A 13,261-nucleotide genomic window follows, 5' to 3' on the forward strand; every position below is an offset into this window, starting at 1 on the left:
AAGACTTTATGTCTGGGAAAACTCCAGGGTTGTATGGCATACCAGTCAAAGTATACCAAACCTTTTTTGATATACTAAGAGGACCGCTATTAGCATGTTTTAACCACTCCTATGTAAATGGTAGATTATCTGACACTCAAGAAGAAGATCTCATTATTACTGAAACAGGATACAAGTGGAAAATATAAAGATCCAGTCCATTAAAAAAATTGGAGGCCCCTTACACTTCAGTGTTGTGATGCAAAAAGTCTAGCAAAATGTATAGCGCATAGAATAAAAAAGGTATTGTTGGATATTATTCATTCTAATCAGACAGGTTTTTTACAAGGAAGATACATTGGAGATAATATAAGGCAAGTATTGGAAACAATAGAACATTATGGAAAATCGGAGAAACCAGGCCTGCATAGCAGACTTCGAAAAAAGGCATTTGATAAAGTACGACTGGGGTTTATATATAAATGCCTGGATCATTTCAATTTTGGTGAATCTCTTATAAAATGGGTCAAAATCATGTATAGTAACCCTAGGTGTAAAATAGTAAATAATGGCTATTTCTCAGAAAGTTTTAAACTGTCAAGAGGAGTGAAACAAGGTTGTCCACTATCGGCATATCTATTTATTGTGGCCATCAAGATGTTAGCTATTAAAATCAGATCCAACAATAATATCAGGGGATTAGAAATCCAGGGCTTAAAAACAAAGGTGTCATTGTACGCTGATGATTCATGTAATCTTTTAAATCCACAACTAGAATCACTCCACAGCCTCATAGAGGATCTAGATACATTTTCTAACCTCTCTGGATTACAACCAAATTATGACAAATGTACTATATTACGTATTGGATCAATAAAAAATAAATTTTTTACATTACCATGTAGTTTACCAATAAAATGGTATGATGGTGATGTGGATATACTCGGAATACATATCCCAAAGGAAATAAATGATCTCACTTCAATAAATTATAATAGAAAGTTAGCAAAAATAGATAAGATCTTGCTACCATGGAAAGGTGGGTGCCTGTCAATTTGTGGAAAAATCACCCTGATTAACTCTTTAGTATTATCCCAGTTTACCTATTTGCTTATGGTCTTGCCTACGCCTAGCAAACAGTTTTTTAAATTATATGAGAAAAAAATATTCCATTTTATTTGGAACGGCAAGCCAGACAAAATTAAACGGGCCTATTTATATAATGAATATGAGTAATTAATAAGAAATTATTAAATATTAAAGCATTAGACCTATCACTAAAAGCTTCAGTCATACAAAAGTTATACTTAAATCCGAACTGGTTCTCTAGCAAATTAGTAAGATTGTCTCACCCAATGTTTAAGAATGGCCTTTTTCCCTTTATTCAGATTACAACCACTCACTTTCAGTTATTTGAAAAGGAAATCAACTCCCAGATATCACTATTTCTAAAACAAGCCATAGAAAGTTGGTTGCAATTTCAATTTAATCCTCCAGAAATGACAGAACAAATAATGCAACAAATATTGTGGTTAAACTCAAATATACTAATTGACAAAAAACCTTCTTTTTTTTTTGACAAAATGTTTAAAGAATGTATAATCTTTGTAAATGATATCATCGGTAGGACTGGTGGAGTTATGTCGCACATGCAGCTAACAAAAACATTTGGAAATGTCTGCTCTACCCAAAATTACAACCAAATAATTGCAGCCTTACCGCAAAAGTGGAAGAGGAAAGTGGAAGGGGGAGAAAGTAAGGAACTTGTCTGTCGGCCTTGCATTAAAGAACATAATTGGTTAAGGAAAACTGTGATAAATAAAAAAGTATATCAGTTTCACTTAAGGACCAAAGGATTGACAGCCGTCCCATATAGATTGCAAAATAGTTGGGAAGAGATCTTTGACGTACCGATCACATGGCATAGTGTTTATGAACTGACACGCAAAACGACACCGGATTCAAAAATTAGAATCTTTCAATTTAAATTATTACATAAAATTCTTGCTACCAATAGAATGTTATTTATATGGGGGATACAATCTTCCCAGCTCTGCAGATTTTGCTGTGAAGAGACAGAATCATTAGATCATTTGTTTTGGTTCTGTCCATTGTAGCTTGTTTTTGGACACAGGTCCAGGAATGGCTAAAGAATTGCAATATTTACCTGGAACTAACCTTGCAGATAGCATTGCTGGGTGATCTGAAAAGTCATAGTCAATCAATCAATAATATAATAATACTTTTAGCATTTTATAAATTTTTTTATTCACAATCTGTAGAAGCAATGAGAATAGAAAGGTTCAGAACATTTGTAAAACATCACAGTACGGTTGAAATATATATGGCAAATAGAAATCCTATATGGATGGTGTTAAGAGATAGATGGGAGGTATTGAATAGAGTTGAAGGATGGGACTAATAACAAATAATAACAAAGATAGCTAATAATGTAAGCATACTGTGTCCATAATAAGTATATAGGTTGTATGTTGGGAGCTTTTGGGAAAGAGCACAGTTAGAAAGATATGGCATATAGAAGCAAACCGGATGGACATCATGAAAATGATAGGAGAGGTTGAGAGTAGAAGAAGTTCAGGAGCAAAAAATAAATAAATATATATATATATATATATATATATATATATATATATATATATATAATATAATTATTGTAAAATTAACTCTGTCCATAAGGTGTAGATAGTAAGTATAGACCGGAAGTAGAGGCCTGGGCATTGTTGTTCACTAATTTACTCCAAGTAGGGAAAGGATGGTGGGGTTGAAAAGTAATAAAGGGGAGTATATATATAAAAAATAAAAATATAAAACATGGGGGATTGGAAGTGATGCAGACAATTACATTGATAGAAGATACAATCTATCTGCAATATTAAGCTGATCCATTCCCCCCCAAAAAATAAATATAAAAATAAAAATAATGTAGGCACGCTGTGTCCATAATAAGTGTATGGGTTGTAGGTGGGGAGCTTTTGTGAAGGAGCACAGTTAGAAAGATATGGCATATAGAAGCAAACCGGATGGACATCATGAAAATGATCGGAGAGGTTGAGTAGAAGAAGTTCAGGAGAAAGAACAAACAAAATGTAATTACTGTAAAATTGTCTGTGTCCATAAAATGTAGATAGTGGGTATGGGCTGGAAGTAGAGGCCTAGGCGTTGTTGTTCACTAGTTTACTCCAAGTGGGAAAAGGGTGGCAGGTTTGGAAAGTAATAAAGGGGAATATATATATATTTTTAAAGGATATGTATGTATATGTATGTATGTGTGTGTGTGTATGTATGTGTATGTATATATATGTACAGTGGGAGGTAGCTTAGTGGTTAAGAGCGTTGTGCCAGTAACCGAAAGGTCGCTGGTTCTAATCCCCGAGCCGACTAGGTGAAAAATCTGTCGATGTGCCCTTGAGCAAGGCACTTAACCCTAATTGCTCCTGTAAGTCGCTCTGGATAAGAGCGTCTGCTAAATGACCAATTATTATTATTTATTATTATTTGATACACTGCCGATTTTGCAGGTTTTCCTACTTACAAAGCATCTAGAGGTCTGTAATTCTTATCATAGGTGCGCTTCAACTGTGAGAGACGGAATCCAGAAAATCACATTGTATGATTTTTAAGTAATTAAAGTAAGTATTTGATACATCAGAAAAGCAGAACTTAATATTTGGTACAGAAACCTTTGTTTGCAATTACAGAGATCATACGTTTCCTGTAGGTCTTGACCAGGTTTGCACACACTGCAGCAGGGATTTTGGCCCACTCCTCCATACAGACCTTCTCCAGATCCTTCAGGTTTCGGGGCTGTCGCTGGGACATACGGACTTTCAGCTCCCTCCAAAGATTTTCTATTGGGTTCAGGTCTGGAGACTGGCTAGGCCACTCCAGGACCTTGAGATGCTTCTTACGGAGCCACTCCTTAGTTGCCCTGGCTGTGTGTTTCGGGTCGTTGTCATGCTGGAAGACCCATCTTCAATGCTCTTACTGAGGGAAGGAGGTTGTTGGCCAAGATCTCGCGATACATGGTCCCATCCATCCTCCCCTCAATACGGTGCAGTCGTCCTGTCCCCTTTGCAGAAAAGCATCCCCAAAGAATGATGTTTCCACCTCCATGCTTCACGGTTGGGATGGTGTTCTTGGGGTTGTACTCATCCTTCTTCTTCCTCCAAACATGGCGAGTGGAGTTTAGACCAAAAAGTTCTATTTTTGTCTCAGCAGACCACATGACCTTCTCCCATTCCTCCTCTGGATCATCCAGATGGTCATTGGTAAACTTCAGGCGGGCCTGGACATGCGCTGGCTTGAGCAGGGGGACCTTGCGTGCGCTGCAGGATTTTAATCCATGACGGCGTAGTGTGTTACTAATGGTTTTCTTTGAGACTGTGGTCCCAGCTCTCTTCAGGTCATTGACCAGGTCCTGCCGTGTAGTTCTGGGCTGATCCCTCACCTTCCTCATGATCATTGATGCCCCACGAGGTGAGATCTTGCATGGAGCCCCAGACCGAGGGTGATTGACCGTCATCTTGAACTTCTTCCATTTTCTAATAATTGCGCCAACAGTTGTTGCCTTCTCACCAAGCTGCTTGCCTATTGTCCTGTAGCCCATCCCAGCCTTGTGCAGGTCTACAATTGTATCCCTGATGTCCTTACACAGCTCTCTGGTCTTGGCCATTGTGGAGAGGTTGGAGTCTGTTTGATTGAGTGTGTGGACAGGTGTCTTTTATACAGGTAACGAGTTCAAACAGGTGCAGTTAATACAGGTAATTAGTGGAGAACAGAAGGGCTTCTTAAAGAAAAACTAACAGGTCTGTGAGAGCTGGAATTCTTACTGGTTGGTAGGTGATCAAATACTTATGTCATGCAATAAAATGCAAATTAATTACTTAAAAATCATACAATGTGATTTTCTGGATTTTTGTTTTAGATTCCGTCTCTCACAGTTGAAATGTACCTATGATAAAAATTACAGACCTTTACATGCTTTGTAAGTAGGAAAACCTGCAAAATCGGCAGTGTATCAAATACTTGTTCTCCCCACTGTATATATACACTGCTCAAAAAAATAAAGGGAACACTTAAACAACACAATGTAACTCCAAGTCAATCACACTTCTGTGAAATCAAACTGTCCACTTAGGAAGCAACACTGATTGACAATAAATGTCACATGCTGTTGTGCAAATGGAATAGACAACAGGTGGAAATTATAGGCAATTAGCAAGACACCCCCAATAAAGGACTGGTTTTGCATGTGGTGACCACAGACCACTTCTCAGTTCCTATGCTTCCTGGCTGATGTTTTGGTCACTTTTGAATGCTGGCGGTGCTTCACTCTAGTGGTAGCATGAGACGGAGTCTACAACCCACACAAGTGGCTCAGGTAGTGCAGCTCATCCAGGATGGCACATCAATGCGAGCTGTGGCAAGAAGGTTTGCTGTGTCTGTCAGCGTAGTGTCCAGAGCATGGAGGCGCTACCAGGAGACAGGTCAGTACATCAGGAGACGTGGAGGTGGCTGTAGGAGGGCAACAACCCAGCAGCAGGACTGCTACCTCCGCCTTTGTGCAAGGAGGAGCAGGAGGAGCACTGCCAGAGCCCTGCAAAATGACCTCCAGCAGGCCACAAATGTGCATGTGTCTACTCAAACGGTCAGAAACAGACTCCATGAGGGTGGTATGAGGGCCCGACGTCCACAGGTGGGGGTTGTGCTTACAGCCCAACACCGTGCAGGACGTTTGGCATTTGCCAGAGAACACCAAGATTGGCAAATTCGCCACTGTGCGCCCTGTGCTCTTCACAGATGAAAGCAGGTTCACACTGAGCACGTGACAGAGTCTGGAGACGCCGTGGAGAAAGTTCTGCTGCCTGCAACATCCTCCAGCATGACCGGTTTGGGCGGTGGCTCAGTCATGGTGTGGGGTGGCATTGCTTTGGGGGGCCGCACAGCCCTCCATGTGCTCACCAGAGGTAGCCTGACTGCCATTAGGTAAGCATTTCACTGTAATGTCTGCACCTGTTGTATTCGGCGCATGTGACCAATAAAATTTGATTTGATTTGATTTGATTTGAGATGAGATCCTCAGACCCCTTGTGAGACCATATGCTGGTGCGGTTGGCCCTGGGTTCCTCCTAATGCAAGACAATGCTAGACCTCATGTGGCTGGAGTGTGTCAGCAGTTCCTGCAAGAGGAAGGCATTGATGCTATGGACTGGCCCGCCCGTTCCCCAGACCTGAATCAAATTGAGCACATCTGGGACATCATATTTTTTTTTTTTTTTTGTCATTTAGCAGACGCTCTTATCCAGAGCGACTTACAGTTACTGAGTGCATACATTATTTTTTCTTTTAATACTGGCCCCCCGTGGGAATCGAACCCACAACCCTGGCGTTGCAAGCGCCATGCTCTACCAACTGAGCTACATCCCTGCCGGCCATTCCCTCCCCTACCCTGGACGACGCTGGGCCAATTGTGCGCCACCCCTTGAGGTCTCCCGGTCGCGGCCGGCTACGACAGAGCCTGGATTCGAACCAGGATCTCTAGTGGCACAGCTAGCACTGCGATGCAGTGCCTTAGACCACTGCGCCACTTGGGAGTAGACCACTGCGCCACATCATGTCTCGCTCCATCCACCAACCCCACGTTGCACCACAGACTGTCCAGGAGTTGGCGGATGCTTTAGTCCAGGTCTGGGAGGAGATCCCTCAGGAGACCATCCGCCACCCCATCAGGAGCATGCCCAGGCGTTGTAGGGAGGTCATACAGGCACGTGGAGGCCACACACACTACTGAGCCTCATTTTGACTTGTTTTAAGGACATTACATCAAAGTTGGATCAGCCTGTAGTGTGGTTTTCCACTTTAATTTTGAGGGTGACTCCAAATCCAGACCTCCATGGGTTGATAAATTTGATTTCCATTGATAATTTTTGTGTGATTTTGTTGTCAGCACATTCAACTATGTAAAGAAAAAAGTATTTAATAAGATTATTTCATTCATTCAGATCTAGGATGTGTTATTTTAGTGTTCCCTTTATTTTTTTGAGCAGTGTATATATGTATGTATGTGTGTATGTATATACACTGCTCAAAAAAATAAAGGGAACACTTAAACAACACAATGTAACTCCAAGTCAATCACACTTCTGTGAAATCAAACTGTCCACTTAGGAAGCAACACTGATTGACAATAAATGTCACATGCTGTTGTGCAAATGGAATAGACAACAGGTGGAAATTATAGGCAATTAGCAAGACACCCCCAATAAAGGACTGGTTTTGCATGTGGTGACCACAGACCACTTCTCAGTTCCTATGCTTCCTGGCTGATGTTTTGGTCACTTTTGAATGCTGGCGGTGCTTTCACTCTAGTGGTAGCATGAGACGGAGTCTACAACCCACACAAGTGGCTCAGGTAGTGCAGCTCATCCAGGATGGCACATCAATGCGAGCTGTGGCAAGAAAGTTTGCTGTGTCTGTCAGCGTAGTGTCCAGAGCATGGAGGCGCTACCAGGAGACAGGCCAGTACATCAGGAGATGTGGAGGAGGCCGTAGGAGGGCAACAACCCAGCAGCAGGACCGCTACCTCCGCCTTTGTGCAAGGAGGAGCAGGTGGAGCACTGCCAGAGCCCTGCAAAATGACCTCCAGCAGGCCACAAATGTGCATGTGTCTGCTCAAACGGTCAGAAACAGACTCCATGAGGGTGGTATGAGGGCCCGACGTCCACAGGTGGGGGTTGTGCTTACAGCCCAACACCGTGCAGGACGTTTGGCATTTGCCAGAGAACACCAAGATTGGCAAATTCGCCACTGGCACCCTGTGCTCTTCACAGATGAAAGCAGGTTCACACTGAGCACATGTGACAGACGTGACAGAGTCTGGAGACGCCGTGGAGAACGTTCTGCTGCCTGCAACATCCTCCAGCATGACAGGTTTGGCGGTGGGTCAGTCATGGTGTGGGGTGGCATTTCTTTGGGGGGCCGCACAGCCCTCCATGTGCTCGCCAGAGGTAGCCTGACTGCCATTAGGTACCAAGATGAGATCCTCAGACCCCTTGTGAGACCATATGCTGGTGCGGTTGGCCCTGGGTTCCTCCTAATGCAAGACAATGCTAGACCTCATGTGGCTGGAGGTGTCAGCAGTTCCTGCAAGAGGAAGGCATTGATGCTATGGACTGGCCCGCCCGTTCCCCAGACCTGAATCCAATTGAGCACATCTGGGACATCATGTCTCGCTCCATCCACCAACGCCACGTTGCACCACAGACTGTCCAGGAGTTGGCGGATGCTTTAGTCCAGGTCTGGGAGGAGATCCCTCAGGAGACCATACACCACCTCATCAGGAGCATGCCCAGGCGTTGTAGGGAGGTCATACAGGCACGTGGAGGCCACACACACTACTGAGCCTCATTTTGACTTGTTTTAAGGACATTACATCAAAGTTGGATCAGCCTGTAGTGTGGTTTTCCACTTTAATTTTGAGGGTGACTCCAAATCCAGACCTCGATGGGTTGATAAATTTGATTTCCATTGATAATTTTTGTGTGATTTTGTTGTCAGCACATTCAACTATGTAAAGAAAAAAGTATTTAATAAGATAATTTCATTCATTCAGATCTAGGATGTGTTATTTTAGTGTTCCCTTTATTTTTTTGAGCAGTGTATATATATACACAGTGAGGGAAGAAAGTATTTGATCCCCTGCCGATTTTGTACGTTTGCCCACTGACAAAGAAATGATCAGTCTATAATTTTAATGGTAGGTTTCTTTGAACAGTGAGAGACAGAATAAGAACAACAAAATCCAGAAAAACGCATGTAAAAAATGTTATAAATTGATTTGATTTTAATGAGGGAAATAAGTATTTGACCCCCTCTCAATCAGAAAGATTTCTGGCTCCCAGGTGTCTTTTATACAGGTAATGAGCTGAGATTAGGAGCACACTCTTAAAGTGAGTGCTCATAATCTCAGCTTGTTACCTGTATAAAATACACCTGTCCACAGAAGCAATCAATCAATCAGATTCCAAACTCTCCACCATGGCCAAGACCAAAGAGCTCTCCAAGGATGTCAGGGACAAGATTGTAGACCTACACAAGGCTGGAATGGGCTACAAGACCATCGCCAAGCAGCTTGGTGAGAAGGTGACAACAGCTGGTGCGATTATTTGCAAATGGAAGAAACACAAAAGTACTGTCAATCTCCCTCGGCCTGGGGCTCCATGCAAGATCTCACCTCGTGGTGTTGCAATGATCATGAGAACTACACGGGAGGATCTTGTCAATGATCTCAAGGCAGCTGGGACCATAGTCACCAAGAAAATAATTGGTAACACACTACGGCGTGAAGGACTGAAATCCTGCAGCGCCCGCAAGGTCCCCCTGCTCAAGAAAGCACATATACAGGCCCGTCTGAAGTTTGCCAATGAACATCTGAATGATTCAGAGGAGAACTGGGTGAAAGTGTTGTGGTCAGATGAGACCAAAATCGAGCTCTTTGGCATCAACTCAACTCGGAGGAGGAATGCTGCCTATGACCCCAAGAACATCATCCCCACCGTCAAACATGGAGGTGGAAACATTATGCTTTGGGGGTGTTTTTCTGCTAAGGGGACAGGACAACTTCATCGCATCAAAGGGACGATGGACGGGGCCATGTACTGTCAAATCTTGGGTGAGAACCTCCTTCCCTCAGCCAGGGCATTGAAAATGGGTCGTGGATGGGTATTCCAGCATGACAATGACCCAAAACACACGACCAAGGCAACAAAGGAGTGGCTCAAGAAGAAGCACATTAAGGTCTTTGAGTGGCCTAGCCAGTCTCCAGACCTTAATCCCATAGAAAATCTGTGGAGGGAGCTGAAGGTTCGAGTTGCCAAACGTCAGCCTTGAAACCTTAATGACTTGGAGAAGATCTGCAAAGAGGAGTGGAACAAAATCCCTCCTGAGATGTGTGCAAACCTGGTGGCCAACTACAAGAAACGTCTGACCTCTGTGATTGCCAACAAGGGTTTTGCCATCAAGTACTAAGTCATGTTTTGCAGAGGGGTCAAATACTTATTTCCCTCATTAAAATGCAAATCAATTTATAATATTTTTTACATGCGTTTTTCTGGATTTTTTTGTTGTTATTCTGTCTCTCACTGTTCAAATAAACCTACCATTAAAATTATAGACTGATCATGTCTTTGTCAGTGGGCAACGTACAAAATCAGTAAGGGATCAAATACTTTTTTCCCTCACTGTATATATATATATATATATATATATATATATATATATATATATATATATATATATATATATATATATAAAAAAAACATGGGGGATTGGAAGTGAAGCAGACAATTACATTGATGGAAGTTACAATCTATCTGCAATATTAAGCTGATCTACCCCCAAAAATAAAATATATATATTTTTTTTTAAAAGGGACGATGGACGGGGCCATGTACCGTCAAATCTTGGGTGAGAACCTCCTTCCCTCAGCCAGGGCATTGAAAATGGGTCGTGGATGGGTATTCCAGCATGACAATGACCCAAAACACACGGCCAAGGCAACAAAGGAGTGGCTCAAGAAGAAGCACATTAAGGTCCTGGAGTGGCCTAGCCAGTCTCCAGACCCTAATCCTACAGAAAATCTGTGGAGGGAGCTGAAGATTCGAGTTGCCAAACGTCAGCCCCAAACCTTAATGACTTGGAGAAGATCTGCTAAGAGGAGTGGGACAAAATCCCTCCTGAGATGTGTGCAAACCTGGTGGCCAACTACAAGAAACGTCTGACCTCTGTGATTGCCAACAAGGGTTTTGCCATCAAGTACTAAGTCATGTTTTGCAGAGGGGTCAAATACTTATTTCCCTCATTAAAATGCAAATCAATTTATAATATTTTTTACATGCGTTTTTCTGGATTTTTTTGTTGTTATTCTGTCTCTCACTGTTCAAATAAACCTACCATTAAAATTATAGACTGATCATGTCTTTGTCAGTGGGCAAACGTACAAAATCAGTAAGGGATCAAATACTTTTTTCCTCACTGTATATATATATATATATATATATATATATATATATGTATATATATATATATGTATATATATATATATATATATATATATATATATATATATATATATATATATATATATATATATATATATATATATATATAGTGTGTATATATATATATAAAAAAACATGGGGGATTGAAGTGAAGCAGACAATTACATTGATGGAAGTTACAATCTATCTGCAATATTAAGCTGATCTACCCCCAAAAATAAAATATATATATATATTTTTTTAAAGGGACGATGGACGGGGCCATGTACCGTCAAATCTTGGGTGAGAACCTCCTTCCCTCAGCCAGGGCATTGAAAATGGGTCGTGGATGGGTATTCCAGCATGACAATGACCCAAAACACACGGCCAAGGCAACAAAGGAGTGGCTCAAGAAGAAGCACATTAAGGTCCTGGAGTGGCCTAGCCAGTCTCCAGACCATAATCCTACAGAAAATCTGTGGAGGGAGCTGAAGATTCGAGTTGCCAAACGTCAGCCCCGAAACCTTAATGACTTGGAGAAGATCTGCTAAGAGGAGTGGGACAAAATCCCTCCTGAGATGTGTGCAAACCTGGTGGCCAACTACAAGAAACGTCTGACCTCTGTGATTGCCAACAAGGGTTTTGCCATCAAGTACTAAGTCATGTTTTGCAGAGGGGTCAAATACTTATTTCCCTCATTAAAATGCAAATCAATTTATAATATTTTTTACATGCGTTTTTCTGGATTTTTTTGTTGTTATTCTGTCTCTCACTGTTCAAATAAACCTACCATTAAAATTATAGACTGATCATGTCTTTGTCAGTGGGCAAACGTACAAAATCAGTAAGGGATCAAATACTTTTTTCCCTCACTGTATATATATATATATATATATATGTGTGTATATATATATATAAAAAAACATGGGGGATTGGAAGTGAAGCAGACAATTACATTGATGGAAGTTACAATCTATCTGCAATATTAAGCTGATCTACCCCCAAAAATAAAATATATATATATTTTTTTTAAAGGGACAATGGACGGGGCCATGTACCGTCAAATCTTGGGTGAGAACCTCCTTCCCTCAGCCAGGGCATTGAAAATGGGTCGTGGATGGGTATTCCAGCATGACAATGACCCAAAACACACGGCCAAGGCAACAAAGGAGTGGCTCAAGAAGAAGCACATTAAGGTCCTGGAGTGGCCTAGCCAGTCTCCAGACCATAATCCTACAGAAAATCTGTGGAGGGAGCTGAAGATTCGAGTTGCCAAACGTCAGCCCCGAAACCTTAATGACTTGGAGAAGATCTGCTAAGAGGAGTGGGACAAAATCCCTCCTGAGATGTGTGCAAACCTGGTGGCCAACTACAAGAAACGTCTGACCTCTGTGATTGCCAACAAGGGTATTGCCACCAAGTACTAAGTCATGTTTTGCAGAGGGGTCAAATACTTATTTCCCTCATTAAAATGTAAATAAATGTATAACATTTTTGACATGCGTTTTTCTGGATTATTGTGTTGTTATTCTGTCTCTCACTGTTCAAATAAACCTACCATTAAAATTATAGACTGATCATGTCTTTGTCAGTGGGCAAACGTACAAAATCAGCAGGGGATCAAATACTTTTTCCCTCACTGTAGAAGATCCTCTCAAGCTCTATCAGGTTGGTGGGGAGCGTCGCTGCATAGCTATTTTCAGGTCTCTCCAGAGATGTTCGATCGGGTTCAAGTCCGGGCTCTGGCTGGGCCACTCAAGGACATTCAGAGACTTGTCCCGAAGCCACTGCTGCGTTGTCTTGGCTTTGTGCTTAGGGTCGTTGTCCTGTTGGAAGGTGAACCTTCGCCCCAGTCTGAGGTCCTGAGCGTTCTGGGGCAGGTTTTCATCAAGGATCTCTCTGTACTTCGCACCGTTCTTCTTTCCCTCTATCCTGACTAGTCTCCCAGTCCCTGCCACTGAAAAACATCCCCACAGCATGATGCTGCCACCACCATGCTTCAACGTAGGGATGGTGCCATGTTTCCTCCAGACATGAAGATTGGCATTCAGGCCAAATAGTTCAATCTTGGTTTCATCAGACCAGAGAATACTGTTTCTCATGGTCTGAGAGTCCCTAGGTGCCTTTTTCGTCTCTTGCCGAACTGTGCATGTGCAAGCCATCAAAGAAAATGAAAACGTGTCAGTTTGGGGTTTGAGAAGTCAGAGAGAAGTGAACAATTATTT

Source organism: Coregonus clupeaformis, chromosome 25, assembly GCF_020615455.1.
Source record: "Coregonus clupeaformis isolate EN_2021a chromosome 25, ASM2061545v1, whole genome shotgun sequence".
In the NCBI taxonomy this organism is placed as follows: domain Eukaryota; kingdom Metazoa; phylum Chordata; class Actinopteri; order Salmoniformes; family Salmonidae; genus Coregonus; species Coregonus clupeaformis.